The sequence below is a fragment of the Sitophilus oryzae genome, unplaced genomic scaffold, assembly GCF_002938485.1.
Source record: "Sitophilus oryzae breed Bouriz unplaced genomic scaffold, Soryzae_2.0 scaffold_578_pilon_pilon, whole genome shotgun sequence".
Classification (NCBI taxonomy): domain Eukaryota; kingdom Metazoa; phylum Arthropoda; class Insecta; order Coleoptera; family Curculionidae; genus Sitophilus; species Sitophilus oryzae.
The window spans coordinates 922,548-938,027 of NW_022147171.1; positions in this window are offsets into that span (position 1 = coordinate 922,548).

The following is a 15,480-nucleotide window of genomic DNA, read 5'->3' on the forward strand; positions in this document are numbered from 1 at the left end:
TACAGGGACAAATGACAATTAGTAGCCTATTCCATCTTAATGAGAAATTGTTCAAAATCTTTATGTGTTGGTATCGGGTCGACAAAATTTCTTTAAATTTCGCCTCTATTACGCATGATGGTAAGGCTCTGGTGAATTGTAAAGAAGGGTGCAATAAAATTACAATTCTGTGAGAAAGCAGTGGCGTTGGTTAACAAAATTATTTATTTATCTGTAATTCAGCATCTCAATTTTCGGACTATGAATTTATTTCATTAAAAATTTTGTTCGGTTAACGTCATCGTATTATATTATTCTGCATTTTTTGTATTTTTAATCCTTTGTTCTTTTTTATTTCAATTCATATATACTGAAGTCAAATAGTACTTAGATTTTATCAATCATTAATAATTTTTTGAGATTATCATTGATATAAAATTCGGGAGAACGAAATAAAACCTTTATACAGGATGAGTCTTATACAAGTGCAAACATTTTTAGGGGTAGTATATGTCGGCCCCAGAAACACGATTATGAGTTTATTTTTGCAATTCTTTTTTATTTGAAATTTTTTGAAGAATTCTAATGGTTCTCAAAATTTTCAAAGTAAAATAACTCGGTTATTTTGGGCTTATCTGAAAACCCTTAAAGAGAAAATATGTTTATCTAGCTCTACCAGCCCTAAAAATATTTGCACTTATTTAAGACTCACCCTGTATAATAGAAAATAGTAATCATATAGAAATATAAATAAGGTTTAAGTTTAACGCCACTGGAAAAGAAAAAGAAATACATGTCAGAAGCAAAAATATATGTACAACAACAAAAAAGATCTATTCAAAAACACTTTTACGGAGGGTGTCTCACTTGTCAAGCGACTGCCAGTGACAACGAAGAAGACTGCCTATGACAGCCATGTAATTATTATAGGCGACTGCCGTAAGACTGCCAATGACTGCCAGCGACTGCCAAGAAAATGTACATGTAATTCCAGTAGTGAGACACCCCTCGCACTTTTAGTTTTTATCACAAAAGAAAATAAAATGTTTAAAGTACTTATTATTCGTATAACTAATATAACTATTCGTATAACTATATATATGTCATTTATTTATATATATATATATATATATATATATATATATATATATATATATATATATATATATATATATATATATCATAGATCATAGATCGTAAAAATATATATATAATATAGGTAAAACCATATAAATATAAATCTATCTGTATGTGATTTTATATCATAGATCAAAATTAATTAATGAGGTAAAACCATAAAACTTAAATCTTCTGTATATGATTTTTCATTGTTTTTAATTTTTAGCGAAGAACCGATAGCCTCAAACCGGAAAACAAAAGAAGCATTTTTAATCTATTCTAATATAAATAAATGTATTGCTCAGAAATCCCCAGAGGTTTGTAATGTAGGGCTATTGCTTCTTTGACTATTTATTTATTTTTTATTTATAAACAGACCCACATAAAGCAAATAAACATGAAATACATAACAAAAAATTGGAAATAATCAAAAATACAAGAATATGTTTAAAATATTATCATTAATTAATTTTGATCAAGGAGTAATATATAGTTTGAAGTTTGCCTTGACAATACCTAGGGAACTCTTAAGTGACAGGTTGTAGCCAAAGGTCCAGTACTAGACGCACGAGGGGGCGCAATTAGCAAAAAAAATTACAAAATTTAAAATTTTACCTGTTTTTACCTGGCTTTTACCGTCAAATGTAAAATTTAACCTGTCATCAGTTGTCAATTTATATTTTATTTAGCCCGTTATCCGTAGATCGTGTTTTAAATTTGTTTCTGATTTTTATACGGCTCTGTTCTTGTGTTTTTTCATATTTTTTAACCGTAGACAGTGGTTTTTAAGTGTTGTGTTACTGGCTGTAAGAATTGTAAAAAAGATGCCCAAATGCATATGTTTCCCAAACCAAATCAAATACTAAGTGTTAACACATGTTACTGTACTATATTCAGTTCAAATAAAGATGGTTTCTTATATTTCTTTTGTGTTTTTGTTACATCCCCTTTGTCATTTTAACTTAAATCCATTTATTCGAGTAAATTAGTTCTTTCTTGAATCAATTTACTTGAATAAATGTAAAAATCCGAAAAAAATAGAAACTACCCATTTTAAATTTATGTTTTATTTCGTTACTAGACCCACGGGATGGCGCCACTGCTCGGTCCGAACAAAATGTATTGAGTTTCCTATCTATTTTATATTATATAGTATCTATCCTTTATGGCCTTGACGTAATTTTATGAGAACGTCAAAGATTTGTATTACTGCCATGTTAACGAAACAACCCTTATCTGAAGAGTTGAGCCAGTTAAGTTAAAAAATAGACTCTTTTGAAGAAATGAACCCGCGACAAAGGTACATACATCATTATATTAAACGTAAACTAATAATAAACCATTTGCAATAGATTGAAGCAATAATTTTGTAAAAGAAGTAATATTCATTTATTTTTTGAACGGCTCAAAAAAACATGAGCGCCAATAGTTTTAGATAAACCTTCTTAATTCTTTTTTTCTTAAATGCATTATAGGGCGGGGGATAAACAGGAAACCGTTATTATTTAATTATGATGTATGAAAAGTGGAATTTAAATAAGACTCGAAAAAATAATGCAATACTAGGTCTGGGCTTGGTTTTGCGTAGGTCTTGCACAGTTCAGCCTTGGACTTGCTTGGAAATCTAAACACCAGTTTGTATGTAAAAGTATGTCTTCATATATCTATAACGTTTAGACTATTTTAATATTCGTTATTAATTTTTACCGCGAAAATCTACACCACTGCAAGTCTGCCATATAAACATATTCCGCCCTAGACGTAAAGCCGAAGAGAAGCCGGTAAAAGCTCAGAAAGCCGGCTGAGAGCGCGTTGTTAATTAATAATTACTGGCAAGTTGCTCTTCCTTTGCCTCAGTTCGTGCCACCGTTGCTGAGAAGAGGTTCGCAATTAGTCGCTGATTTAATTAACAGTTTGCCGCACCGGCACTCGGAACTAATTCAATACGCAAAGAATCTTTTAAATATTTTCGATATAATCTTGAAATTTAGATAGCATCTATTATTCAATAGATTACGTATGCTATTCTATTCAGTAGAATAACTAAAAAACCTAAGCCCTCAACCGTAGATAGTTAAGTCAATCACCCGGCCGGAGAGCAATGGCAGCTGTGGCCATTAAACCAAAATACTACTAACCAACAGTTTGTGTGATCTTTAGTCTGTTTTTGTTTAAATATTTTGTTTATTATTTATTATTTATATTCATTAATTATAATGATTTACAATAATTTTATTAAATTATAGGAATAGTCTCGTTGATTATTGTTTTGAAATAAATACAACAGTGTTCTCCAATGAAAATGCGCGTTACTAACTCTAAATTCTAATTCTAAGCTGGCAAATGAGCTAGATGCTTTACCTAGACCGTTATTCAGAAGCTTCAAACTTATTGATGAAAATATGCATAACAATTTACTTCATAGAACACAAGTAGAGGATATTGGCACACAGGTACAGTATCAAATTTATTATAGTAATTATCTTAGCCGCGTATGGCACAGATCGTTACCCAGAGCGAGTTAAATTGTTTTACAAAGGGGTAGATCTACCCCGAATGGGGTAGCTGTGCAACTCTGCCGTTACCACTTTCCCTGTAGCTAATTCGTGTGTCACAACCTTGATTTTTTTCTTACAATGCGCGTAAAGAGGTTTCAAAAAAAATATATAAATTAAAAAAAATATATATAAATTATATAAATTAACTTTCACCAACAAAAATATTTAACATCTACTATTGATGATGGTATGATAAAAATGATGGTATTAATACAGATTATCATCTACATTTTTTCTCCTTCTTTCAATGTCTGTCCAAAAGTAGGCCCGTAGTTAAAAATTGTATGCATGATATTGACGAAAGTATATTCCAAAAGACTTCGTTTATTTTATCTTCCATAAGTAACTCCAATGTATTGGCTAATTACTGGTGGAATTCATTTTTTTCAAGTGCATGCTGTATCATCTTGAAAACAAAAAAAAATTGTAAAAACTCATTTATAATTGATAGTATCGTAAACATAGACAAACACCAGTAAAAAATGTAAATAAAATATACTAAATTAAGGGAGTTTGTTGGTGCGCCGCCATAAAAAAAATAACAAATACAAACTACAAGATGCGGCTGACTACGAATACATTACTTCCCAATAGTTTAAAGGCTTAATAAATCTGGTTTCGCTATTCAATATTACTGATCTTGTTAAGTTATGTCCGATCAATATTTCACATACAAAAAATTTGCATTTCTACTGGTACCATAACCTTAACCCAACTATTATAAAACATATCTGTGATAACCGACCTAAATGTTTTTGTCACCAAAACACCAAGTTTATATTTTATATACTTAAAACAATTGAGATACTTTCTTATTGATTATTATATTAGCCACGGAGAAACCTTCACCATAATTTTGATCGAACTCTATTAGTGTAGTTATCACAAAATCATAATTATTAATACCATGTGTACTATCATAGTGTACATATAAATTTTTCTGGGATTTGTTCATTCTAAGAAGACAAATATCTTGTTTTTTAACTCTGAGTCATCCAGTCCTTGCGGTTTGAAAATTAAACAGGGCAATGATCCATCTCTTGAAATTTCTGTATCCACATATCGACATAATAGCATCGTCTATATGAAGAACTCCATCTTGAATATTAATATTATATGAAGGCTTTAATATTTGCAGATCTTCCCTTGTTACCAAGCTGGAGCTTTCTGCTTGTCCTTTTTTAGTATCTTTATGAATGTCTAATATTCTGAAATAAAATAATAATTTTATGTACAAAAAAACTGCTTACCTGAATATTGTAACACTCTTAAAAGACTAAAAAAAAACTTGCATCTCATTATAACTTTAAACCATTATGATTTGACTGAACTAGATTCAGATTTTTGACTAGCACTTTCTAAATTTAATGTTCGTTTTCGACATCTCCTAGAACTCTGCATACCTTAAAAAACTCACTACTTTTATTACAATTAAAATAAGTGATTATAAAAGTGGAATCAGCATTTTTAACTACTCCAGTCGGTGGGATGAATGCTGAATTAGAAGATTTTTGTATTATTAATTTATTCATGTTTCAAAGTCTAAAAGATATATAAAGTTAAATCTTAAATCTAAATATTTTTCTTTTAGATTAGTGTGTTTATTTAGGAAAGGGATAGACAGCTAATATTAATAAAAACTGGTAATTATTTATAAAAAATCAAAAAGCATCTAAAAATATATATTATATTATATAAGGTAGTATGTAGTAACATATTATAACAAAAGAGACTTTGTATGATAATATGACAAGCTAAAAACCCTCTTCTTTCTTATATATTTTTGGGGTAAGCCTGCACATATATATGTCGGTCTGCAGGTCTATTCAATCTGATCTTTTCAAAAACAGCCGCGCCCGAGTTATCGATCTAAAATGCCCTTGAGCTGTAATATCACAACCCTTATCCCCATGTTAGCAATTACCAAATAAAGGGCTACTTTATAACGCTACTGCTTTATACTGCTTCGGTTTTATTAAAAGTAAAATTTAAAATTTACAACATTGCAGCTTCAACTTCTTCGTAATTACATCGCGTGATTTTTTTTTATTTTTAAATTTATATATAATTTACAACTTCAATTAACCTATTACTTATTACAAGAAGTTACAAGATAGATATAAAATATCAAAGAATAGATTGGGCCTTTTCCCGCAAAGGGAAATGAGACTGCTAACTTTATATTTTATACTATTATTGCTATAAAAAAAGAAGGAAAAATTAATAGGCCTAGCCCTCAACAACTCGTAACCGTATAAACAGTGTACACTACTGTAGACATACACACAAGGACACCTACATCAGTGTACACTGGTGTAACTGCCTTCCAGCATCATCAATACGGTAAGGATGCAAGCGATGAAAACGATCCCAAAAAAAATCAGAAACCAGGAATCATACGATGCGCGAGGCACCGTTTGCAACCTAGGAGATGGAAAAAATGAAAAATACAAGGAGCAAACAGGAGCCTAAAGATATATGTATACGGTTACGAGTTGTTGAGAGCTAGGTCGATTAATTTTTCCATTTTTTATATATTCCCCACATTATTTCAACTATGTTTATACTTTTTAATTTTATAAATAAATTTTCTATTATTTATTAAATTTAGTTGTATAAAGGTGTATAATACAGATATAGATTTTTCGAGTGGTGTAAACTAAGTCATGAGTATCCTTAGAAATTAATATTTCCTGGAACGTTTTCTAATTTTTCCAAATATTTATAAGCAATAATTTGTGACATATCTGAAAAATAAAAAAATTATGGCGGTGAGCCACTTTTGAGACGCACCCGGTATATTATAATACCTCTCCTACCCTAATTAAATAAATGTACTTAAGTGCTGGTATCTCAGTATAGCTTTTAATTTTATATATAATAACTGGCTATTAAAACAATGCGTTAAACACAACCTTTAACTTGATCTTAAACCTACTATTAGGATATTTATGTAATTTTATGAAATAGTGGGATAATATTGGATACATATTCTATATAGATGTATAAATGGGTTTATCTTTTATATATTACCAATATTGAGAGTAAATATTAGACGCAGAAATACAAATATTAGTTACTGTCAAATATGTTTTTTCAACGTTTTAACAAAATTGGATAAATATTCTATAAAAATATATGAAAAAGTAGGAAAATATATTACCAATATTGGCTAGAAATTGCCAATATTGGGTTCATATACAATATTTTACCAATATAAAATCAATGTTGCGCCTATATGGTGTGCTACTGGGGTTATATATATAAAAAAATACTAATAAAAAAACTTTTGATATAATAAAACAAGAGGTCGTGTGTTTTTGTTTAAAAAAGTGAGTTTCGGTACCTCGAGAACAAGTACAGACAATGTCATGCAAATACTAGATGAGTCTAAAATAAGTGCAAAAAAAAGTTTCAAGGCTGATAGATCTCGATAAAAAAAAATATTTTCTCTTCCCAACCTAACCATTTTTCAAATAACACACAAATAACCGAAATATTTTAATTTTAAAATTAAAGAAGAAATATGATTTTTTGGGAAAATTTTGGAGAACCATTGAACCTTTTCTGGGTTTTCTCTCTTCTAAATTTAATCTACTATGTTACCATATCATCAAGATATTTTATTTATATCTTAAAACTAGAACAAATTCAATTTTTTTTATACTAGTAATGAAATTTAATACAAAAATTTAGATCTATAAGAAAATAGAGGTATCCATTTAAAATAAGATAGTTCCTGTTAATTTTCTGATTATTTTTAATGGTCCTTTATAATATTATGGCATAATATTTGAAGGGTCCAATTTTACAGTAGAGCACTGGACAGCTGGTGATTATCAGGTTATTTCCGTGTATTCTATATTTTTACTAGGCATATATCATAGGATTTAACAACTTATTGCCTTTTAGAGTTTATACTTTTTGTAGGGAGCAGTTAGACCTACTATAATATTGTAAAATACTATAATTAAGAAATTGGAGTTTCCCCTTGACCCTTCAATTTTAATTTTATGCTTAAACATTAATGATGCAAAAAGATCCAATCTAGGTATTTTAGTTCTCCATAAACTTCTATTGCACGCTCAGCCAGCTCAAGACCAGCCATATACTTAAGACTTAGCATTATATTAAATCTAAACGTTAACTTGTGCTAATTATGAAATCATTAATGCCAAAAATTTGTATTATACTTAAAACACTTCCTACATTTATTTTCATAACCTTCAATATAAATTCAAAAGCTAAATAGATATTAGGATAAAAAATCGGAAGAATAATGATTTTTTAGACATATTATCGATTTTTTTCGTGTAGCTAATATTTGATAACAAAATTATATTGTATTTATTTCCACCTATGCCCAAGACAATACAATTTTTGAATCCCCAGCTGACAATGTAGTGACATCATAAGACATTCAAACTTCGGCAGGCATTTTCCTGGGAATCAACTTACAAATCCTCTGGGGATGGACAGCTGGCAATGATGTAAGAGGAGCATCAGACGGTCGAATTGTAAATTCAGTTCCCTTGTCCAGAGGTAAAAAGCACTTCGCTTTCTGCATTTTAAAAGTCTACTTTCAAACTATACCCTTGTAGGGCCTGTCGCTAGAATTCATTTAATTTATCCGGTCCAATTTTATTTTACATTAATTTCCTATTCTTAAACTTTATTTAAAATGAAATACACAAAAAGGCGCTTACTGTCTTACTTAAAATAGATGCGTTGAGTTAGTAAATTACATCTCATATATTTTTTGTATGCCATGTATTAATTTAAGGAAATTAATTAAAATAATAATATAACAATTTTTTGTAATATAATGTCTACAGGCTAGGTTCAGATTCTTTTAAGAATGGAATTAATGTTTTTTTTGAATGTGGTAGACAATGATTCAGAATTGAAACTAAAATAATTTCGGACTTCCATTGTCTTTATTTATTTTGATTAACACAACGTTTCGGCCAGAAGCAATGACTAAAAAATAGAAGGACCAATAACATCCAAGACCAAATTGTTATCATCTTCTTCCAAACAGTGCCGTGTCGGAGGATTAATATAAAAAATACAGAATTGAATATAAATTGGAATTTTAATTGTTTCGGAAATAATTTTATTTTCGGACGATTACAAAATTTAATGTATTACTTACTGTCACTCTTATTACACTTATTTAGTTATAAATAACCTTTATTTATTTATATTTTATGATAAATTTTTGGCCAACGCAACGGCTATAGTGGATGCTGCTTCTTTAACGTAAAAAACGTATTAAAACGTTCAGAAAAAGTACAAAACTAGTGTGGATTATATGTTAGGATAATATCAAAAAATAATTATGAAATAGTATACAGGGTGTTGACAATTTCGATGCTCAACATTGACAGCTTAGAAACTATGAGAGATACGAATTCGGTTAAATGTGACAAAACTTGCGTAATTAGAAGTTTGACAAACACATATGAAGAAAACCCCGGTATCTAGATTAGTTTCGGACTTATGTCAAAAAAATGAAAATGATACGTTTATATTAAATGACAATATCTTCAGAACTATTGCATCTATTGGAACGTAATTTGGTAGTTTTATATTTCTGACATCGACCAATTAGATGCCGTTTTCAGAAAATTTTTAAGCCTTCTAGATTTCGCACATCAACAGTCAAGTTTTTGTTTTCTTATGGCCGCCATTTTGAATTTTTATACTGTTAAATAGAGCGAAAAAAAAGTCTATACGGTGGTATCTAATTTTTATTCATTATTATGTAAATTCACTAAAAAAATAGATTTTTTCAAAATTCGCAGAAGATCAAGTCTGCCTTGAAAATACATTTGACACTTTATATGTCAGCAAGTTATTTTTTGTTTATTCTATTAAGTGTCAAATCTGGATGCACAAAAATGGTATAGTAGAGTTCAATACAGATCAATACAGAACCTAAAATTTGATTGTCAAGAATGAGCCCAGACGTTCAAAGAATGTATTACTGTGGTCTGGTTCTCTAATTAAATGAGAATTTTCTTTTGTATAGTAATGTGATTTTTTTTCTGTTAAATGTACCCATTTGTAAATAAAGATTCATCCGTCCGCTCTTGAACACTTTCCCGGAACCATTTGCAAAATTGTAATCTTCTCTCGTGATCAGCATATGTAAAAAAATAATAAATTAACTTAATAATAAATTTGGTTTAAATTTAAATTTAAAGTTGTGATATTTATGTTTTTTGATAATTTCCTTACATTAGAATCACTTATACAACACTCGCGAGTTATTTTACTTTACTACTAGAAGTTTCCGGATTTATTCAATCACAATGGTACATTAAAATCATTAAGCCTTTTAAAATATTACCCTCTTGTTTCTTAAACCTACCAGCAACTTCGAAATTTCTTGAAATCCTTGCGAAAATAGTACGATGAGGCTGCGTCCTCTTAGGATACAATATTCTATAACTTGCGCATACCATGTCGGAATTTCTATGATTTTTAAGTAAACATCATACATATCTCGTGTTTCCTCACTTGTGAACATATTGTTGACTGTTAATACATTTTACACTATTTACTATAAATTTTTGTGTCCAGATTTGGCACTTAATAGAGTAAACAAAAATTAACTTGCTATCATATAAAATCTCAATTGGATTTCAAAGGCAGACTTGATCTTTTGAGCGAATTTTTAAAAAATCTTATTTTTTTAGTGAATTTACATAATAATGAATAAAAATTAGATACCACCGTATTGATTATTTTTTGCTCTATCTAATAGTATAAAAATTCAAAATGGCCGCCGTAAAAAAAAACAAAAACTTGACTGCTGTTGTGCGAAATCTAGAAGGCTTAAAAATTTTCTCAAAACGGCATTTAACTGGCCGAGGTTAAAAATATAAAACTACCAACTTACGTTCCAATAGATACAATAGTTCTGAAGATATTGTCATTTAATATAAACGTATTATTTTCATTTTTTTGACATAAATCCTAAACTAATCAAGATACCGGGGTTTTCTTCATAGGTGTTTGTCAAACATCTAATTACGCAACTTTTATCCCATTTAACCGAATCCCATCTCTCGTAGTTTCTGAAATGCCAATGGTGAGCATCGAAATTGTCACTACCCATATACCTATAGTAACAGTATAATATCAAAAAATAATTATGAAATTGAATAAGAAAAAGCTAAAATGGTTGAGTGCAGAAAATTAACTGTTATAAACGTAATTCCTGGCTCTTCCATATCGTTGTGGCTTTTACACTTGAAAGCTGAAAAAATGGCCATTGTAATAAAGTTTATACAAATTTCATTACATACAACAAACTATTAATAATCGCTAAAATTGTCGCTGGTGACACATCCGTTGTCCCCCATAACTCCCCAAAAAAATGGCGTCTAACATTACAAATTTTGCTACAGCCCGTATATGCGCGTTGCGAGTCCTTGTATTCTTTAGTCATTGGTCAGAAGGATCACTGACCGTTATCAAAACTAAAACTACTTGAAGAAGTTGGGTGCAGTCAACCGTGAGGTTGTCCACTTAAAATTCCTGCATTGGCACGTTTTATCAGTGGTTGCCATATGGTAGATATTTCAGTACTAGGATTGCTAAAGATGTTATTATTGTTTGCTATAAAAACGGATTCTTTAAATTTACGCTTTTTTAATGAGATTCACCGCATTCATAGGGTACCTGGTGATGCATTCTTTCTCTTGTTTCAATGATTCCGGCCTTGTTTTTGTTAGGACGTTTCTTAGCGTCGAGCCAGATTTGAAAACAGTTTTAATGTTGTATTTTTTCTGACTTTCTGATCTTTTCTGACGTTACGTTCACATATGGAATAGTGAAGAGGGAGAGACCATCCTTCTCAGGTTGATGAACCAATGAGTCAGTTTTATAACTTGATATGATAATATTGTCTAAAGACTTCTCAGAGTAACCATTCTGAAGCAAATCGTTTTAATATTATTTAATTCAACATTTAGTAAGGCTTATTAAACAATATTACGGAAGAACAAAATTATATCCTATAGAAACAATATTTCAGAACAAATATTACGGAGAATTAGAAATACAGAAATTCAAATTAATACGTCTAATTACTAAAAATAAAAATTCTGAAAAATACTATAATCGATGCATCGGAACCTTTAAACGCAAATATCTTGAAACCCGTCCACCCTTTCGAACTACACGAAGAGCACATTTTTTGCATAAAAAAGTTCTAGCTTTAATTTTTATTTGTTGAAATTACTGTATCTGCCAGGTTTGGTTTGGTTTGGTTAGGTTAGGACTGTATCGTCGTTGAAAACATAGGAACTCCCATGCAAATTTTGAACTGTCTAGATATTGGCTCCTCTACTGATTTTATAGTGAAGTCGTAAATAGATTTTTTAAAGGTCTACTTTTGGTAAACACACATGCCAAATTTGAACAATTTTGGACAAGCCGATTTTGAGTAATTTGAGAAAAACTTAATCGATTTTTAAATTAAAACTGAATAGATAACAATCAAACACCAGTCAAAAACCGACATACCTTAAGTTGTCAGCGTCATTTTCAAACCTAACTTAATTTTAATAAAATTTTAATATTCAGTACTAGTAATAATTTATTGTTATACACATAAAGAAAAAGTGAACATGATAAAATAAGCGAGAAATAGCGTAGACATGATTCGGTTAATTTTCCCTGAATATTAAAATTTTATTAAAATTAAATTACTTTTGACAATGAAAAAATGATACTTTGTAAACCTAAGGTATCTCAGTTCTTGACTGATGTTTGATTGTTATTCTCTCTCTCTCTCTCTCTCTCTCTCTCTCTCTCTCTCTCTCTCTCTCTCTCTCTCTCTCTCTCGGTTTTAATTTAAAAATAGATGCAATCTTTCTTACATAAGAGCACATGAGAACGCACAAAATGACAATTTTTTCTATTTTTACTGAGAGTTCGACAAGCAAAACGATCCTTTAGGTAACTGTTTTACGCTAAGCGCGTGAGATGAGAATACCCAAATCACAGAATTCGGACCTCGGGCTGTTACAAAATTTAACACTATCGCCATTGGCTTTGGTATTAAAATATGTGTAAGAGTACTAAATTAAAAAAAACGGTTACTAATGTCCTTAAAAATAAACAAAATGTATTATTTTTTAACTTTTCAATGGTAACGTTAATTCTTCGGAAGGCAATATGTACAAAATATATTATTTTTTGTAAATTCTTCGAAAAGCATTTTAGAGCATATATGTATTCATAGGAAATTTTTCTTTAATTTTTTGTCGGTAAAATCATCCACAGCAGTTAGATACACTATCTTTGACATCCTGTATACAGGGTTGTTCACCACATACGACACGGAGTATTGTAGCTAAATGATTAGATTTTTACAAATTGTAAGTTTTGGGTTCATTGAAGGACTATTAGAGCTACAATTTAAAAATATTTTTACAAGATACAGAGTGTCCCAAATAAATAAAAAATATCAAAGTTGTATTTTTTTAAATGGAACACCCTGTATATTATTACATTTTTAGTTTTTACGTTTAAAATAAAGGTAAATTTGATTAAGGTTTATTACACTTAAACCTTACCGTTTTTGAAATATTTTCAATTGTGTGAAATTGCAGTAAAAATTTTAAGGCTTCATTTCTCCAAGGGTATCAAAGTTTTTAATACTAAATATTTACTGAAGTTTATTTATTGATCAGTTATTGTGTTGCAATAATAAAAATAATACTACCTCATACAGAGTGTCTAAAAATTTATTTTAAATTATTTCTAGCGTTAAACGGCAATAACTTGTTTAATTTAAATGGAACGCCTTGTATATTTTAGAAGAATCAGATGCACAATGAAATTGTCTATCAAATTGTATTATACCACTTTTTACCTATCCCTTCAAGTTTTCGTAGAAAATGCATTTTCTTATAATTTAGACCTCATTTATCAATATTCCCATGGAATATTGACATTTTAGATGTAACACAGATGTTTTTAAAGCAACAAATGTATAAAATGTACAGGCCAGTAATACTATCGTTTTTCGCAAAATGATAATATTACTAGCCCATTGGTATGCAAAAAAAAACTATTTAAGTCTTTATAAAAGAGTATAGCATTAATTAAATATAACACCAATATTTCCGCCCACATACTAATTAATTACATACTTAATTATGTTCGTTAATAAATTATTCTAAATAAATGTGGATTTGAATCAGAAATCAATATAATAATAAGTTATGACAAGGAATGTCTCTGTTGTTATAAATAAGCATTTGTCAAAAAATGAAATATCATTTTTAAGGTGCTACTTTTTACCACACTGTCTAATATACATACAAAATTCAGTTTTTTAGTATTTTGAGCAATTATTATTAATCAACGCAACAGTCAATTAATGTAGTTTGAATACTGGAATCATATCAATTGGTCCTCTTTAACAAATATTTAGACAGTTTTTTTTTTTATTTCTTAATGAAATTAACAAACTATATTGACAATATTAGTATCTGTACTCTTTAAAAATTTGGTACATCTTTAAAAATAATCTAAAATGTCAGTATTCCATGGGTATATTCATAAATGAATTTCAAATTACATGAAAATGCATTTTCTACGAAAACTTGAATAGATAGGTAAAAAATGGTATAATACAGTTTGATAGACAATTAAATTGTGAATCTGATTCTCATAAAATATACAGGATGTTCCATTTAAATTAAACAAGTTATTGCCGTTTAAAGCTAGTAATTATTAAAATTAAAATTTTAGACACTCTGTATAAGGTAGAATAATTTTTATTATGGCAAAACAATAACTGGTCAATAAATAAACTTCAGTAAATATTTAGTATTAAAAACTTTGATACCTCTGGAGAAATGAAGGCGTAAAATTTTGACTGCAATTTCACAAAATTGAAAATATTTCAAAAACGGTAAGATTAAAGTGCGGTAAACTTTAATCAAATTTACCTTTATTTTAATCGTAGAAACTAAAAATTTAATAATATACAGGGTGTTCCATTTAAAAAAATACAACTTTGATATTTTTCATTTATTTGGGACACTCTGTATCAATTAAAAATATTTTTAAATTGTAGCTCTAATAGTCCTTCAACGAACCCAAAACTTACAATTTGTAAAAATCGTTTAGCTACAATACTCCGTGTCATATGTGGTGAACAACCCTGTATATTTAATTGGAATATATCTGTTAATATTAGTTGTAATATTTACATACTATAATGTATGTTTAATAACAACAAATCATTCATATTACGGTGTTATTAATACTGTAATAAAGTTTATATCTAAAGAAATTTATTTTACTGATCTAATTGGTAAATTGTTCCCTGACATATATATCATTCGTAAACCTCAAGAGAGGATGATGTATTGAACAGGCGGCTTCAATATATTTTCTTGGCTTGACAACTCCTTGTGCTTGGTTGGGCTGGCGACTAACATGCACATTCCTTTGTGTAATTTATATGACATATATTGGTATTTACTTCATTTTTAGATTAATGGTAGTCTACCGAGATTTAGAAAAATATGAAAGAATTTTTCATACGAATGTATCTTTAATTAATAACCGCTATATTTTCAACTAATTTATAATATTTAATTTCTAGTGTTGTCGATCTAAAATGATAGATATATGTACTGTTTTTCGTATAATTGGGTTAGGACCGAAAAAAAAATTTCATTTTCAAGCCAACTGGACGCCAATTTTTTCGATATATACATACGGTATTTAAATCAACAAAATATCCATATTCATATATACCGGGTGCGTCTCAAAGGTCGCTCACCCCCAT